Here is a 19,350-nt window from a genome sequence, read left to right on the forward strand (position 1 = left end):
CTGAGACGCATCTTGACAAACACAGCAGTCATCTAACATCATGCAAAGGACTTAGCAGCTACTCTGTTCTTCAATAAGATGGAGAAAATTAAAAAGATTCTTGGAAAAAGAGAGAAACACACAGGACACAACCAGAGAAGTAAATAGTTTATAAAAACGGCTGTTTACTGAGCCAGTATATCAGCCAGCCACAGTCAATATGCCAAGATTACATATGCTCTAAGTAAGTCAGAGGCAGACACTGCTGTTCCACCATGATCTCATATGTACATAAAACATACAAAATGCAGAAGTCCAATGCTTTTCATCCAGGGTGTCCAACTTAATCTAGACTGGTCAGACATCCCTGTAATATCTTATTTTAGAGATGTGGTATAACCTTCCCAGCTGGCATTATGCAATAGACCCTCCCTTCAAAAGTGTTTGGAGAATTCCTGGGGAGTCATCTCCTTCTGCCTGTGATTCCATGCAGAAAAATGAGACATTACTTCACTGACACCAATTTGAGGCCACTATGGGGCCTCACTCCAGCATAACACACAGAGTTGCCAGGGTGATCAGGTGGAACCACCGAGGTGGTTCAAGGGATGAGTTCTTTGCTGGGATGGAAAAGGCATCTTGATGCTGCACTCTCCCCACTGACATGGACAGACTGGAGACTTCTAGGTAGGTAAAGACAGTCAAGCTTAATTCCACCTAAAATTACTTGATGACAGTCAAGATTAGTGAAAAAATGCAGCTTAAAACCAAGCTGGTTCTGATTTGTGCACCAAATTCCTTCCAATGGGTTATGTTGGCTGAGGTTCTTTAGACTTGGTGACCACAGATCTACTCAGTCACTTACAGTGTACCAATACACTCAGCAACCCTGCTGTAGGAAGAACAGGAGATAGAGCCCCATTCCAGTCTTTGAATGAACTCTGAGAAGGGTTCATTAACAAGTTAGGTGTTGGGAAACCCTTATTGTATTGTCAGAAGTTCAGCCTACCATGACCATCAGATAAACCCAGCACTTTGCTGAACAGAGTCATTTGCTGCAGGACTCCAGTGGAGAAATGTCTTACTTTACTTTTCTAGGCCATCATTTTAAAAGGTATATGAGACACACTTGTCAAAGGGAAAAATCTTTCCATGGATGTATACTTTGCTCTTCCAACCTACTAGGAATGCACCTGCTTTCACAACAATAACAACAACAACAACAACAACAAAAGAGTATTTTTGCTCTGTTTACATTAGTTTCAATGTAAATAGTGTTTTATGTGTTTCAAGGCAGACACTCTTAGTGTTAACTGTTAAAAATCTGTTAAATATCATTCTGCCTGTAAACTTTGAGTTTGTTTTGAAATATTACTGTGAGGGGTTTTTTGCCACATTTGTTTCCTGGTTTTGCTCGTCATTCCTGATGTTGCAGATTCTCTTTGGTGTGAACTGGCACAGTTCCCCTGATATTAATGAAAGCACAAAAATATACGTAACAGTTTGAGACCTGGATCTCAGTAATTTAAATCTATATTGAATCATGCACTCAGGACTATTCACCAGAGCAGAATATGGAATAGTGTACATTTGTGATCAAAGCAAAAAGCTATATGTCAAAAAGAATAGGTTGTGTCACCAGACAGCTGTGTTAGTATAACTCGCCATTTTATTCCCTGTGAAACAACCATTGTAGTTTCACCAAGGTCAGCCATTCAATAGCATATCCAGCAATAATATTATTAACTAATATACTTTGCTTGAATATCCTGAAAGACTTCATTCAGTAAGCCTTTAAAGTACCTTCTGAGCCACAGAGGAAAGGAGCTATTAACAGCACAGTTTGTTCTTATAAATAGTCCTTTCCATCTCTAAGTTTTGATCTCAGTGATCTTATAAACGAACTATGGAAAAAGTAGCAGCTGTTATCTTGACAGATGGGTCTCAGGCATTGCTCTACTGGACATTACAGTGGTCTCTCTGAAGAACAATAGGAATTTCCAAGTGCATGCATCTATTTTCATCTCCTTAATAAACCACTCATGCCTTGGGCAATGAAGAACGCAAAATAAACATTTTTGGGGACACTTCTCAGAGAAAGGGGTAAGTAGAGGGATAGCACCCCTTAGGGACTTTCCCCTTGCATTTTACTCAAGTGAGAGACAGCAAAAGAATCAGAAGTTTCTTACAGAGACTACAGGGACAAGCAGGTGCTTCCAGAAGGTGAGATATAGAAAGCCTGTGCACCATGTGAAGTGCAGCCAACAGTCAGGTAGCAGGACACAGTAAATACACATATGAACCTCAGTTTTAAAAATCTTTCTAAGATTTAGCATCATCATTCATTTTGGATGTAGAGCTTTGTATCCAGTTTTAAGGACAGACAGAAGGCTGAGAAAGTTCATCTTTATTCAAGGGTGGCTGGGAGAGATGGTACTGCCACCCACCTTTCCTATTATATACACTTGTCAAGGAATTATGAGCTCAACTCCACCTTAATCCTGAATTTAAACTCATATTCTTTGCCATTTCTGGTCCTATTCTCATCATCAGACAACCAAACACTCAATGGGATCACCCTCTATGCTCCCTCCTTGAATCTCTATGGTAGCTGGAAGCAGAGAACAATGGAGTTAGGAGAAAACAAGTAGTAATTAGGGAGTTCAGTGGCATGGGCACTGGATCTGGATCCCAGTCCACAGACTCATGGAATCACAGAATGGTTTGTGTTGGAAGGGGCCTTAGATAGATCATATTTCCCTCTGCTATGGGCACCTCTTGTCAGCCCAGGCTGCTCCAAGCCTCATCCAACCTGGCCTGGAACACTTCCAGGGATGGGGACACCACAACCTTTCTGGGCAACCAATCCTTGCTCCCAGGACTTGTTAGATCAGCAGTGCTTGACATGTAGGGTTTGTCCCTGCATTGCTCTCACTGCCTTTAGTGGGAGTTTGAGGATGGACTGCACAGACCATAACCTGTTCCCAAAAGCAAAAGTGTTTGCACACTCAGGACTGTGGCAAACAAGAGACACTGTAAATTAAGCCAGTTTAGATACTACAAATAGAAATAGCAGTCAGCCCATAGACACAAACAACAGAGATAAACATTGCCAAAAATACCTTGCATTGCCAAAAATACATTGCCAAAAACAGCACATTAGAGTGGAGAGGAACATGAGTTGAGTGTGGACGAAACAGCAAAGCACTACATAAACAAATGTATTATTACACCAACAACGAAAAGCCTGAAGATTTCAGACTCTACAGTGAAATGTGTAATATTATAATCTATAAAAGCACAGACTGAGATGGTGCATACATTACATAACTCACAGGGACTGCTGTGGACCAGACTCTGCTCTATCCCAGGTCACATTATCTTTTATATTCCCAGCATGTGTAACTGAAAAAGTAGCATCTACATGAGCAACTTACTATGTGAAGTCAGTAAAAATCTGTTCCTGGTAATCAAATGGCAAAAACATTCAAACCACAGTATCAAAGGTTGTTTTTCTGTGGAAAAAAATAACCAATGTCTTGTTCAATTTCAAAATTTCAGAGAAAATGCAGTCCAGGGTTGAATGGAATGAAACATTTTGCTTTAGACAATAATAAAAACAAAAGGCTCATGTTCATCTGAAATGTTACATTCTAGGAAGACCTCATTGCCAGGTTTTCCAATCACTAGTATTTAAATCTATTTAAAAATCAGCTTGGATGAGGTCTAAGGGGTCCTTGAGCACCACTACCTTTCCATTACATAATGCCAAGTATTGTTTAGCTACATCCAAGGTAAAAGACACCAGAGTTATTAAGGAGCAAACATAAAAGGAAAACAGAAAAGTTTAAATTCATAAGAAGCTTGCTGAAGGGGAGGCATATCAGACAAAATCCAAGCATCCATACAGCCAAACCAGACAAAAGAAAGGCTGAACTGAGCTAAAATTTGGATCAAAGAAGCTGTGACATGTGAGAGGGATACAGTTGTCTGGCCTAAAATATTCATTCACCTAGACACTTGAGTATTCTACGTTGCTTTTAAAAAAAATTGAACAGATCTTCCCTGACGAGGTAACATGGCTCACTCTGTAATCCATAAGATCTAATATTATGGAACATGTAGACATTCAATTCATTTAAGTTGCTGCTTCCATTTTCCCATTTTGCACAGAAGGGGAAAGGAAAAAAAAAGGCAGCTTGTGGCAGTTAATTTCTCTCCATTTTGGGAACCATTTTAATGCTTACACACGGATCTGCTGATTTACTGGCTGCCTGCACAGGGAGTTTCAGTGTTCCTGCTCACAAGGGCAGCAATCACCCAGGATACTGGGTCATTGGAAATCATTCATCCGACTTGTGAATATTCTGGCTGTTTGTGTCATAAAACACTTGTGAAGAAAAAAGGAAATAAAATGGAAAATTACAGCTATTATAATATTTACTGTATCAAAAGTCCAAGACAGCCATAACAATTCTGGTAATTAAATTCTTGATCTATACATATTTCTATAATTTTTATGTGTTTTGTCCTTCTCAGTCACAACATCATCCGCCTTGCCTGTGCACTGTGTGCCCCAGTGTTTGCCTTCTAGCAGGAGGATTAAATACTCCCTTCTGTCCTTATGGATCCTCACTTTTTTACTTGCTGTTCACAGCCTTCTTGGAGAGGTGATCACACATTTCAAAGCCCAGTAGGGTTGCTATTCAGCAGCCAACTCTCCAAGAAAATAAAACCAACCTGCATATAAATTTTTGCACAGCTTCCAAATGACCCAGTGAGCCCTTCTGTGATCTGCCCTTAGTACTAAGGTGCCTACCACAACACAAACTGCCTTTCCTCCAAAAATTTGAGCATCTGACTCAAGACTATGACATCAGATGCCTAGACAGCAAATCTCAAATTAAGATTTTGCTAAATAGATATTTGCTATTTTGCTAATATCAGTTCCACAAATATATCTTCCATCAGTGTTTCCCAAGGGTTTAAAACAAAGTAGCATGCTTAAAAAAAACAACAACAGAAAAGGTGATTTATAAACCACATGCATTTGGATTGCAACACTGCATTAAGCAGAGAAGTAGTTTTTGGAGCAAATACAACAGTCTGCCTCTGTTCAGGTGTAATATTTTTCTACCTCTCTTACACCAAATTATGTGTTTAATACAGGCACAGTGCACCCTGCAAGCAGACAGAACTCTGGCAGTGTTTATCTGCATCTCTTTTCCCAAACTCCTTTGTAGGACCATGAAACCTAAATATTGGTGCAATGCAGATTGTCATTTTTAGCTGCTGCAATGCCCTGTCTTGTTTTGGTCCTTACTGCCAGATGACATCATCTTTTAGCAACTTTTTCAAGGAAACAGCCAATGCTGCTTTTTCAGGATACTCTTGACTAGAAATCCAACAATAGCATTTTTTTTTTTAAAGTCTTCCTGCTGCAAGTAAGACTGGAGGGATGTGAAGGAAGAGGAAATTACAGAATCATATCAGCAAGGAAGATCACAGGGGGCCCTGTGATCTTGTGCAGTGATGCACTTACTGTTGTAGTGCAGCCTGAAGGTGGATCATATCTACACCCAACAAACACTTTCAATTCTTCAGAGCTGGTGCATGTATGGATACATAAAATTCTACTTTTTCACATCAGCTTGAGCTTCGTGTCATGTTCTCTCCCTAGTAATCTAATAATGGCTGGAGGTGAAGCCCTAGCAGTAAAAAAAACCCAAACAACCAAACAACAAAACACAGAAAGGTCGTTTGCCATGCTGCAAAGACAATTTCTGCTGCAAATGCTTCACAGGCTGAGAGCATGACATCTGCTGTCATGTAACAAAGAGTTATAAAACAAAATACATTTGTCTTGGTGTCCACATCAAGTTTGAATTTTAGGGATTGAACTATTCAAATCAAATACCAACCTTCCTCTGGGTGAGCTCCAAGATCTATGTTGACTCTTGGTATTGCTTAATAAAAAAGGGACGAAGATATAAACTACAGAATTTTGGTGGTATGTTTTTGTTTTGTTTTGTTTTAATAGTCTAATGCTTTGCACAGCCATTAAAAGGGTACGGAGATCCACACATGACATGAAACTGACAGTGAGCATTTCTATGGCACAATTATGTTTTTACTCTAAGGCAGACTCCATCCCAGTGACTGGGAGAACATGTTATCTGATCCCTAATTGGTTTAACAGCCCAGAGAACCTTTTTAGGCTGGTGCCCAGATATGATCTTTATTTCTGTCTTTGCGGCGATAGCACTACTCGACTGAGTGCCTTGGGCCATGTCTCCATTTGGTTGCTTACATCTCAACCATTTTGGCTCAGAAGAGAACACAAATCAGTGTCACCTGCATTTTTAAGGTTACAGGAACATGTAACCCTTGTTCTGATCTTGTTCAGAGCAGCTTCACATCCTGTTGGCTCTGCTAAAGTGTTACAGAATGCAAAGCAGGGGCTCTGCTTTTTTATCTGCTTCAGAAGCCTTTGTGGAGATTAGGAAGTGTTGCTCTGCTCTCTTCCACCTTCCTATCTGGACACAGAAGTTCTATGCCACCTTGCTATCTGGACACAAAAGGTCAGGTTTCAAGCTGGGGTAAATCAATTGAACCTCAAAAAGGTCAATAGAGCAATGTGAGCTCATACCGGCTGAGGAGAAATTCTCACCGAGCCATTCCAGAGATACGAGACTTGGGATACAGGGTTTTCCCACCATACAGTCTGCCATAGATATTTTCTACTCTCCAACACAGTTTCCCTAGCTCCCTAGATAGTCTATGCAATTTCTTGCCTTTTTTTTTTCTCCTCACTTGCTGTATTTAAAGACAATTTGCCTTCCTGGAAGCCAGAAAATAAACACATTCTAAACCTTGCACCACAAGGATCTTCTAATATGGAATTACTCTAGGACTAATAAACCTTGGTGGGATTACAAAAGATACAGTGAGAAGATCTGCCCACAACTTATTCTTAACAGTAAGAAACATTTTCTTCAATTGTCCTTCCACCAAGAATCTACTGAGAGGGTAGGAAGGAGAAATGATAGAGCTTCTCCCAGTGTCCTTGCACATACACTTTGAAAGAATCAGAATACAACAGAGATCTTTGTAGTTTAATTTGTGTGAAGGAAAAGAGAAAGATGTGTATGAGACACAAAAATAGTTAGGTTTCAATACTTTTTACTGCAACAGCTGAACATGACATAAAAATTAGTGTGTTGGCTGAGCACGGAATAAAATGAACATGTTACATTACCTTAAGATAATGAATGTATTTTATTTTGTTTTATCACAAACTCAAAGAAAATTGAGCCAGGTTTATTTTGGCTGGGTTTGCTGCATTGGTTTGACTGCTAAATATAGGTAAATCAAACCAGAGCTCCCTGCTCAAATTTGACCCTATTAATAGAAAAATGCATGACCCCGAGACACTCCTACATGAGTTAGTCTGAGTCAGGGCAGACTCCCTGACTCATCCAAATTGCATTTCTCATTTTGGGTAACAGTGGCATGGATGTTACAGGAGAGGCAGTAAGCGATACTTGTATTAACACTTTCATTTTTGGAAATTCAGTGTGCCTGCTACAGGCAGCTTGAGGAAGGAAGGCAATAAATAAATAAATGAAACTCTGGCTTGCATAGAGAGACAGCCATCCTTCCCCCTGTGGGTGGGGAAAGTGTCAAGGAACAAAATAGTGGGTACAAGAGGAACAAAACCCTTCTATCCTGCTGTTTACTTGCACTGGCACATGCTATTAAATGTGTATGCCTTGGGGGAATGCCAACCTGCCCCCAGGAAAATCTGGCCCATCTCGAGGAGAGTCATCATTTACTACTGAAAAAAAAGAAGGAGCATGGGTAGTGAGAGGCTAAGACGATCAGGTTTAACTTTCATTGGCCCGAATCCAAATATGCAAGCAAAGGCTTAAGAGAACTTTCTACTTATGTCTCTGTGCCAACAATAGATGTGGACAGGACAAATATTTACAGACCAGAAGTGGAGGGAGACTAAATGGGGGGAGCCAGACTGTGCCTGAAGTGCTTATTATAGTGCTTGGGCCGTGGTGGCTCCGGCACGAGGTGAGTGCAGGCCACAGACAGGACAGGACGAGCTGACTCAATGCCACAAGAGGTCTGTGCCCACGTCCTGTGCCATACTCCCTTTTCCCTGGGGGTATTAACAGCAGTGCAGTCATACTATACATTCTACAGAATAACCACCTGGCTCTGAAGTGAGCCCAGGCAAGGCTGCCTGTGAGCTAAAACATGTTCAAAACAAACAAAATGGTCTTAGAGACCCAGTGGAGGTGCTGAGTCTTCTGCTCCATGCCCTGAATGCTTTCTTCGTGCATCTTTCTGAGGCCACCCCACTCTGTAAGCATCTCTCCTCAACACCCAAATGTGTTGTAACATTACAGGAAAATGAGTTCATAAGTGGATCATTTGGCTGAGAGATGCCCTTCACTTTATTTGCCTTTGAAAACATAAAGTAAATGTCATAGTACATGTATGTATCTAACTGTGTCCCTTCCTCCTCTTTGCTGTTCATCTTCCTCAGCTGTCTGAGAATGAGTTTCTCTTAATCCATTTGTTGCACAGTTAAGCACAATGGAGCTCTTGAATGATAATACAATACAGACATAATCAAATGCTCCTTTCTCTGTTCCAGGAAACAATGGCAATGCTATTAAAAAAAAACCAACTCTATAGTAGTGCGGAGGACATTTGAGAGCAAAACTTTGTCCAAAAGCATCTGCATTCCAAAGAACCATTAAAATGGTTGTTTCATTGTGATAACTGGCTAGCTCATTCCTTATTTTTCCAGAGATAAACACGTCACTCACCCTGGAGAGCAATTTATCACTGTGAATAAATTCAATCTGTAGCTCTTCCTAAATTTCCCTTCCTGAATATTTCTGTCTGAAGCCCAAGAACTGCCACTGGCTGATCACTGCAGGATAGATCTTTAGCAACCAGAACTGTGAAATAAATAGCCACATCCTGAAGCATCTAATTACAGGGCTATAACTGCATTATTTTCAACCATTTCAAAAGCAATTACTCTCCTTCTTCCAACACACCCATGTTTACTGGAATAACTGGAAGCACTTTCATAGATGCATGGAAAAATACAGAAATTGTCTGAAGAGTAGTTATGTAATACAGGAGTAAACACAGCTCTCCAGTTGGGTGTTAAATAGTGAACTATCTTCTGCTTCTCAGTCTCTTTGAGCTTTAATGCCTTAATGTCCTGATGTCCAAGGCATGCCCAGCTGTACAAATGGGTGATTTTCTATTTATCTTTTCTCCTAAGAAAATAAAATCAATAATGTAACTCCACAAATGTCACAAACTGCAGCAACATGCAGCTTTCAAGAAGTAGATGAACATTCCTCCCATTTAGCCGTAAGGAGACTCATAAAGCAAACACAACCCTGTGTCCTAACAGATAAAACACTGTTTACCTGCTGTGACTCTCACATTGCATTGCAGAGTACCAGGAGGGTGTTCCTTGCAACTACTCTACCATGCCAATCAAATTCCTTGCTTTTTCTCTCGCTGGCCTGTATATGCCAGAAATTAAGAAAGGCATATCCTGACCATCTGCAGGAGCTAAATCACGCATGGGACATTCTTGTCATCAGGTTCTCAGTCTGCCCAAGTAAGATCAAATAGAAGATGCGATAAACTTCCCCATGAGGCCAGTAGCAAGCTCTGGGATTGGCTCCAGAGCCATGCTGAGACTTGCAAGTTGAGTGAATGCTCTGATGCACAGCCTGGATGCTGCCCCAGGAGCACCTTGTGTGGTGCCACCAGGAAGCAGCTCCCCAACACTGCATGTGCGTGTGGTATTGCTACTGCCAAGACAAATGTAATCATTCTCAAGTCTAATCCTAAAACCTTTCATTCTTTTCCTTCTGTTTTGAGCTCTGCTTCTGCTCTCCAGTCAGAAATCTCTAAGCAGGCGCTGACCTGTCTGATCCCAGCTGGGGTCTGAGCCAACATGGATTAGCACCAGTGGAGAGCTACAAAATCATGGCTGGGGCACGTCAAGGTCATGGATGTTTCCTCAGCTGAAATTGCTCTCTCTCTCTCTCTCTCCTTCACAGCCATGTATCTTCGACCTAACTCTGCAGCTTAGAGAGCTGTCTATGCTCTGAGACTTTGGGTATTTCCACGTCGCATGCCAGGGTCATCCAAAGGCTGCCCTCCGGATCAGACTCACTCTATATTCAGACAGTGAAATACAAGTGCAACTCCGGGCACAGCCCAGGGGACTGTCTCAGCCTGTCTGGCAGTCCAGTACTCTGCCGGGCCCTGGGCACAGGGCAGGGGCAGTCTGCAGAGTTCTGCAGGGCAAGCCTGTGATCAGGAGCCGTGGCTCACACACCTTCCTGTTCCCAGCTCTTGTCAGCTGTAATGTAGGCACAGCCTGGGGTGCTGGAGAACGAGAACGTGCTTGTCTCAACCCAGGAGAACCTCTCGAGCCAGAGGCTGAACTGAACGTGCCACATCTCCTACACCTGTGAATCACACACATGTATAAAACAGAAGGCAGGCAACATCTTTATTAAATAAACTAGTAAGCATTTAAAATTGCAAGCCAAATGGGACCAATTTTCATTTAATGTGGCCAGACCTGTCTCCATGATTCATAACATCAAAAAAGCTGAGAAAAACACAGTGCCTGCTGCAGAGCCACTCACACAGGGTAGTAGTAGTAGGCAGTAGGTAGTAACCAGATTAAAAATGTCACATGAACCAGGAAAGCAGAATGTAATATCTGGTCTTATACACAGTTTTCATTATATAAAAATGTTGGTGGAAAATACAGATTTCTCCCAACATCTCTGCAATGCTCACATGAACACTCCCATCAGAAACACAACACTAGTGACAAATGACATAGTTTTTATAATCACAGAATCATTTAAGATGGAAAAGTCTTCTAAGATCATCAAGTCCAACTGTTAACACTGCTGAGCATTTTTTTGCATGTAAACACAGTACAGAGGACAGATATTTAATTAGGTGTCTAAAGATGCAGTAGTCATACTGTGGGCGTTTCAAATGCACCTGGGCATCAAACTCCTTTGATTTCAACAAAATTATTTTAAAAACTGTTCAACTCTAAATATTTTCTTACATTTTCCCCAGACATGAAGTGTAACTATCACATAGTTACAGTAATTACCACCACTTCAAAGCCTGCACATCTCTTTTAAAAGTTTAACTTCCTAAGCTGTTCAAAAGCATCTATGACATTTAACACTTAAAAAACCCAGTTCTTAAAACTGAGGAAATGGACAAGCCAGAAAATTGCAAAGTTCATCATGTCCACACAGTAAAAACCATGTATTTTTATCATCCAGTATGAAGAACTTGTCCTGCAGCACAGCAGGCAGCCGTAATTCTGATACTGAGATTTCATATTGTTCTTCTCAGCTTTGGTGTGTAGATATTGGCTAGTGGAATATATCAGTTGATGTCCATGTTAATGAGACATTTATCACTATTCATGCTTGTATTTTGATGGAGTTTTCATAAATGCTAATTTTGAGTCAGCTTTGACCTGGCAATCCCCATGGAACAGACTGACATCCTACTTGGCTGAACTTGCTCACAAGGCACATCCATTGTTTTAAACCTGAATGTATTTCTGCCCTTGTCAACCTGCTATCTCATTATCTCACTATTCACTCACAAAAGAAATGATGAATCATGAACACTGGGGTACAGGGAACCAAATACACTCAATAAAATTAACCTCATTATGTCAGTTGTGAGTAGCATGACAAAAATCTCTGAGGGTTACTCCAACACAAGAAAAGAAGAATTGTGTTCTATTGAAAATACTGATGAACAGATACTTAGAGAAAAATCAGCAAAATCAGGGCTACAGGTGAATTTGCATTTGAGAGGTTTTGCTGTGAGACATTAACAGATGAGAATTGTGACATCTTCCACAAAGTTTTTTTTGTGTATTTGGTTTGATCACTAGGTCTGGAAAATACACAAAGTAGGTAGCATTTTATATTTAAACAGAACAAAACTGTTACAAAATCAACTGAAAAGTCTTACACTCAGACTATCCACAGAATGAGGCTGTATTTTACCAATAACAAGAGGCCATCCATGTAATTCCTTGTAATGTCTATGATGCAGGCCTACACTGGGAAAGGCCACTGCCACCTGCAGTGCTCAGGGATGTGCAGGCAATCCCAGGATCCTGCTGTATCCACACAGCCCAGCCAGGTACCAGTCCTCTCTATGTAATCAGACCACTACAGATCATCCAGTGACCTCAGAATTTGTGCTCAAATCACCTCCAGTGTTAGCAGGGCTTAAAAATCAAGGTGAACTGTGATGGTTCTGGCTTCTTTTTCTCTGCCAAGGTAGGGATTGATACACAGAAGTTGTAGCTTTATGTTGGGACTCGGTATTTATTATTTCTTACCCATATTACAAGTCGTGAGCCGTGTCACAAGCTGTGAGCTCTAACTAGCAAGTTAGAAAACGAAGGTAAAATTAAGTATCTCTCTATCTCTACAAGGTCTTTTCAAGGACAATCTGTCCAATTATGAAATGCCACCTAAATAATTTTTACTTTAAACTCAATAACTAACTACTTGAAGTCCACAGTGCTTCACAGTGCTTGGACTCTATCAACCAATTACAGAAAATTGCCCAAATCCATGAAGAGGAAGGAAAAAGAGGTGAAGAAGAAAGAAAAAGAAGGTGAAGAAGAAGGACTTAGACAACACCCAAAGTCCTCCATCTTGCCCCATATATTACTATATTCTAAAATCCCAAATTGAAGGTTTTCACCCTGAGAGATCACACAATACTATTCAGACTACACACCCACAACCTCAGTGCTATCGCTCAACTCTGGAAGCCTGTTCCACAGCCTCAGGTCAAATGTAGTGCCTACTTGAGGGTCAGTACCCTTTAGAACAGAAAGCCTGAAATTTTCAGCCTCCAGGGTTCCAAAAGTGAACTTCTGTGCAAGGTACACAGGGTATTTCTAGGTGGGATCATTTTATCTTACAATCACTCTGTAGGAAATTTTTTCCATGTTCTTTCTAGTGTGGCTATTTTTATTTTTCCCATACACAGATGTCCTTGAGGTATGCTTAAAGCCCAAACTGTGAACACTGTTTGCCAACATCGGGTTTTCCTGTAACACAATACAGTTCTGATGTGTGTGTGACACACACATCAGGCCCTGATGGCAGAATATATCATGGCAGAATAAGTGTCAAAAAGTCCTGCTGCAAAGGGCAGAGCTGACAGTGGGCCAGGGCTTCAAATGGCCAATGTCCACTCCTGAGAACAGCTGCTGCAGAAACAGGTTTTACCTGTGGATAAGGCAGGGTTTTCCAGAAGAGTCAATCAAATAAAGTTTTTGAAGAAGAACAAAGTAGTGCGATGTCAATTAAATGAGATGTGATGATTGCAAGGGGATTTATGCAAACAGTGTTTGTTACCCTGAGCAGCATGATGGCTTGTCAATCTTCCTGAGCTGCAGATGTTTCTGTGTGTTGCAGATGCCCTTGGAAAGGCTCCCTTCTTATAGATGTTGCTGTCTTCTGCTGGGCATGTCTAGAACTTACCATTTTTTATAGAAAGAGCTAGCCTGGTCCAACCTGGTCCAGAGCCTGTCTGGTCCCAGCTCCAATCCCACTGCCCAGTAATCTCCACATCAAAGACATACCTTGAAGTCAAACACCCATCTGTTTCAATGCAGCTATTTTGATTTTCATATACAATAAGCATGATCTACTAAAAATTGTATCAACCAAAATGGTCTAAAAACATAAGTCCTCTGGCTAAGCATAGAAAATAACTTTGAAACATGATCTTACATTCTGTAATCAACCAAGTGTTTTTTAATATCCCTTTAATACATTTCAGTTAGTTTTCTGAGAAGTGACAAGTTCTAAGGATGTCCAGTGCAAGCTGGTGATCAGAATGCAAGTGAATGTAAATGGTTCCAGAAGAGTACCAGCTCATTCTTCACAGTAGGGAGTATTTTGTGCAAAATGCTGACTGTCCTCTGGTGTCAGTGAATTCCACCCATGGGAGGGCACCTTTTTTGTGGTGCCTAGCATTAAGACAAGAGGCAACAGGCAGAATCTGATGCACAGGAAGTTCCACCTGCACATGAGGAAGAATTTCTTTCCTGTGCTGTGACTGAGCACTGGAACAGACTGTCTACAGAGCCTATGGAGTCGCCCTCACTGGAGATATTCCAGAAATTTCTGAATGCAATCCTGTGCCATGTGCCAGAGGATGACTCTGCTTGAGCAGGGAAACTGAACCAGATGACCCACTGTAGTCCCTTCCAGCCTGACACATTCTGTAATTTACCTGACCATGACCCAGAAGCTGGAAACGCAGGTAACATTTTGATGGACACCATTTTGTAGTTGTCATCCATATTTATATAGGAAAAGGTCTCAAAGATTCAGATGCACCAAAAATGAAATGCAAAAGAAGAAAAATAACTGCCATGATCAAACCTAGGGAAGCAAATGAATTCAAGTCCAAACATTTTTCTGGAGGGAGTTGAACAAGTCACCAGCCCAGCCCCAAGAAACACGAATCTAGGAAGGATGTGAAGCCTCTGGGACTATCTACACAAGGAAAAGACCACTGAACAAGAATGCAACCAAAGCTTCCAAAATACACAACAAACTGCTAATTAATGCATTTATATGCTAGAAGTGATCCTTGCAATTTCTTCTTCTGACTTCATACTTTAATGGAGGCTGCAGGATTTTCACTAAATAATTCCTGTTTAAATTAGAGCCGATTTAAAGATTTCTCAGGGATATGAAGTGATTGCAATTATTGGTTGATGTTCATTTATAAATCAGTATTGCCAGTTCACATGTATTCCTTATTTTAAGGTGAATTTGCAAAATTTCACTTTCCAGCTATGATATCTTTATGTCTCTTGGTTAACTAACAGATCAATTCAATTGTCCTAACAATTTTTTATCCCCCATGTAAGTAAAAAACCATCTCTTAACCCCCGCTGAATAAATAAGACATTTTACATCCAGAAAGGTCTCCCAGGACTTCTACTATCCCCATGTCTCTTTCAAGCATTGTAGACTACAGAACTGGTTTTGAATTATCTGTGTGAGACCTCTGACCCTCCTCTCTTCTCAGTGCTTCTGTTTATATACTCATGGATTGCAGTCAGCTTTTTGGCCAAAGAACAGCTCAGAGCATCTGTTCAGTTGACAACCAACCACCACTCCCCAAGTCTGTTTCGAAGTCACTGCTTCACGTGACGAAGTGCTCCTATCTGTAGGCACAGGAGTCACTCTTTGCTCTTGCACCTTCAAGTTTGTTAAGAGTTTTATAGCAACTGAAACACATAATTTACTTGTGACAATATTACATAGTGATCCCTCTTACTGTGTATCAATGATCTGTGGAATGAGAACATTTATTTAGGATGCATCTGTTCATTTTTATCACCTTGATGTCTTCCTTCACTGATAAAAACATCACAGTGGGGCTGACACTAGTTCATTTTAAGGTCTGTTGGAAAGTCCTCTATTCAATAAGCCAATTGTACATCTACTGGCATGGATTTATTGTATCTTTTAAAGTTTCTTATTGAGGGTACCATGAATTCCTTGCAGACCATGATGGAAAACCTCATGGTCCTCTGTAAGCATTATCCAGCCATCTACATACCTACTCCTTGAGAGCCAGCTTGACAAGATTTTCTAGCTATGACCCCAAAATTGCCTGTCAGTGTTCAAAAGGCATTTGGATGATGCCTTTTTTTGGTCATAATTTTTGGTCACACCATAATTTTTGGTCAGCTCTGAAGTGATCAGGCAGTTGGGCCAGATGATAGCTGTAAGTCCCTTCCAACTGAAATAGTCTATTCCATTCCTGTGACGTCCCAAATCAGAATTTTGTCACTACTACTCACCAAAAACACAGATGAGAAAGACCGGCTGAACAAGATACAACACAACCTTTCAGAGCTGTAATACTGACACAAAACAAGAGTCAGAATTTATTTTAAAATGTTTTGAACACTAAAATCCCACATTCTCTTTGACCTAAACTTTTTAATATTATGATCTAGGGTCTTTATACTTACATAGTAAGTATATAGTCTTTATACTATGGCACACATACACCTGTATTAGAGATGTCTTCCTAGAATACATCTAAAAACAGGAAAACAAATTGTAAAAATCTACCCTAATCCGTCTTAAATGGGCAAGTGTTGAGCCCATATTTAAGCTAATACCATAATCTGTTGTATAAGATACGTGTCACTATTCAAAAAATATATGGTATGCTGATTTTTTCTTCCTAAGTTGTTTCCCCAGCTCTCTGGCAAACAGAACATAGAAAAGCATCCATGGATTGTGGCTTCTCTCCATAAAAAAGTCCTAAGTATCTTCTTCATATGAGGGGCCTGTCATCAAATCTATCCTCACTCAGCTCGGCCAAAAGAAGCATTTCTAAATTAGCAAATACTCTTCACAAGGAGCAGTAAAAGGAAGGTTAAGCAAAACAATTTTTTGGTTTTTAAATCCAAGAGCCATGAATCTTTTGCAGGGAGAAAAAATAGTCCCATCATCTTGTGCAGCACTGTCACTACTTCAGTGTAAGGTGATTTCTTTAAATACTTCACCCTGGTAGTGCCTGTGACATTCAAGTTGATACCTTCATCAGGATCTAATGTAGTTCTGATGAATCCTGCTCAGTGACAGGTTTATACAGGTCATGCTCAGAAGTTACCTTGGCTAGTGACAGTGATTCATTTTCTGATAAGAAGCTAATTATAAAGGTTTAAAATTTGCAATTGCTCAGCAGAAGGGCAACAGTACCTCCTTTAAACAAAGTCATGCACACTGTATTAGTAAATATATTTATAATGATAATTAATTCTCTATGTATAAACCTAGTCTGCCTATTCAAAGTAAAATGCTCTCATTGTGCACCATGATCTCAGTCCTGGAATGACTGTCCATCCACCACTAAATAACTGTGCACCAAAAATGTTCATTAGTACCAAATTTCAAGAAGGAAAATTTTTGTCTTTTCTTGGGGTGGGGGGGCGTGGGGGAAGTCAAGCAAATTTATTCTATTTATTCACTCGAATAAACAAGTAACAGAACCACTAGAGAGACCTCATCACAGCTGTGTTATACATATGAGGCACACTAATAAGACAAATTTGTCCCGGTACATTATTGCAATGGAGAGATTGAGTTTACTATTGGGAGAGTCCCCACACTACTGGGGAAGCTGGACAGAGCAGAAATATGAAAGGGAAGCAGAAATAAATACTCCTTCTTGTTCCCACAGGCAAGTTTTCTTTTCTTTTTTCTACAACCACCTGAGTGCTCTGGTTCCCTACACCACTGCAAAACTCCAGGCCTGCAGCAGTGCCAGATCACAAGCATGGCTGTTGCTCTTTCCTTCACCCTGCACTTCCATCCTGTTGTTCTGAAGTCCATCACAACCACTTCCTCCCTCCTTCTCCAACTTGTTTTTCTTTCACATCAGATTTTCAGCCCAGTTCACAGTGCAGCCACTGCAACATTTCTACACAGAGAACAGAGTGATGCAGAGGCAGCAGGAAACAGCTGGGGATGTCCCTGCATCTCATTTCAGCCCTACCTATTCACACTGCTGCACCTTCAGTGTTCACGACAAGCAATTCTGCTGCAGCATAAGAAATATTTTCAAATCAGGGCTGCACTTACATGTTCTTTTGGATGTGCTAAAAGTCTCCACTGCTTCATCCTCTGAGGAAGCAATCTGAAAACAAGTCTCAGCTTAATGTACTGCTAGAATGTGCTTAAGAAGCTGCAAAACGAGTAACATTGAAAACTCGGAAAAAAACTTGCATGTGACTAAACAAACATACTAGAAAATTTTTCCAGAAGTCTATTACAAGTTGTTGAAGTATTGAAAACTACCAGAAGAAGAAGGGTGGTCCTCTACATAGTAAGAGACCAACAGGAAGGTGCAGTGGAACGGCACTTTGGGGTCATTAATTTATTCACAGTGTGCCAGACAGTGTCCGGCTCCTCAATGTCAAACCCAGAGAACACTTAGCATTTGTCTGACTTTTATCAGTTGACACTCTCTTGGCCTGTATTGTACACCAGTTTCTCAAGGGAAAAAGAAGAGCTAAGATAAGTATTGCCCTAGTGCCCCTTGCTTTTTGAACACAGCTACTTGTCCACAAGACGCACAGAGGTGTCCAAAACCTCAAGTCAATGTGGCAGGCACTGAAGGCTGGGAGCTATTCTTATCTTGCTGCCCTCTATAAGCACAATGGACAACCCTGTCTGTTACAGCCTCATACAGCTGTCAGCATTTAAATGCTTTGTAGCCTCCAAATGGGCCAGTCCTACACTGACAGACTGAATAATAGAAAGATTACAGGTTGTGTAACTCCATTACAGTATGGAGGTTCTTTGCAATCAGTCAATGTTTCTTTTCACACTCCTGCAGGGAAAAATCCTGGCCCAAGATTTTATTGCTCTTTTGCTGTAAGGCAAGTAATTTCTCAGCTCTCCATCACCTCTGGCCCCTGTGTTTATAGCTGCATGCTCTCTCAGGTCCAGCCCACTTTGTTTCCTGTTGTTTTCCCAAATGATTTAGAAACTTTTGAATCTGAAGAGGAGCTTTGAATGTGCTATGATAGCAAGTCTTAGGAAAGCACTTCAGAAATGGTTTTGCAGTTTTAGGAAATCAATGTACTGCAAGCTTTAGTTACTTTATTGAAATACAGTGAATTGTTACAGGCAAGTCCCCTGTTCTTAACAGCAGGGAAGGACCGAGCCCTTATTCTGTTTACAGTGTTTATATAACCAATCAAATCAAGATTGGTTAGAGAAAGACAGAAAACCTAATAAAAACTAAAGTACGTCGTGATTTTCCACTACTTATCTTAATTTAAATAGTTTGTTCTCAGAAGGTAAACATTTTTTTGAGGTCTGGAAAAAAAATAGCTCTTCTCTAGAGTTGGTATAGCCTGTATATAATATATATAGGTGGGTAATGCAATAGGTAAGTAGATAGGTAAACATAATTGATAAGGAATTTAAAAGCCCATGAATTTTTGGCTTCAACTTTTCTAGAGGCTCACTTTGTGCCCTGGACACAGCATTTCCTTTCTGAATGTCCCTGTCTTTTGAAGGGGAGTAAACAAAAACACCCTTTTCCTTTTCTAAAGCAATTTATGAATGAAGTGAGTAGCTCTTCGATCAGATTCAGCTTTCTAAGTTGTCCACAGGGGACTAATGATGGCAGTTCTTCATGACTGTATCAATTCCAAATTTGCATTTGACTCAGACACATTTATAA

General features: G+C 40.5%; 1 protein-coding gene across 2 annotated transcripts in view; it reads right to left on the reverse strand.

Moving 5' to 3' along the window:
• FKBP1B (FKBP prolyl isomerase 1B) overlaps positions 1-19,350 on the reverse strand; it is a 45,644-nt gene that overhangs the window by 12,104 nt on the left and 14,190 nt on the right. The window contains exon 1 of one of the 2 annotated variants that reach the window (XM_066314707.1): positions 9,447-9,487. The exons of the other annotated variant lie outside the window; for it this stretch is intronic. The gene's annotated coding sequence lies outside the window, so the exon portion shown is untranslated. Of the gene's footprint in view, positions 1-9,446; positions 9,488-19,350 lie in introns of those variants that run through there. 2 annotated transcript variants of the gene reach the window in all.

The sequence above is a fragment of the Sylvia atricapilla genome, chromosome 3, assembly GCF_009819655.1.
Source record: "Sylvia atricapilla isolate bSylAtr1 chromosome 3, bSylAtr1.pri, whole genome shotgun sequence".
NCBI classification, from domain to species: domain Eukaryota; kingdom Metazoa; phylum Chordata; class Aves; order Passeriformes; family Sylviidae; genus Sylvia; species Sylvia atricapilla.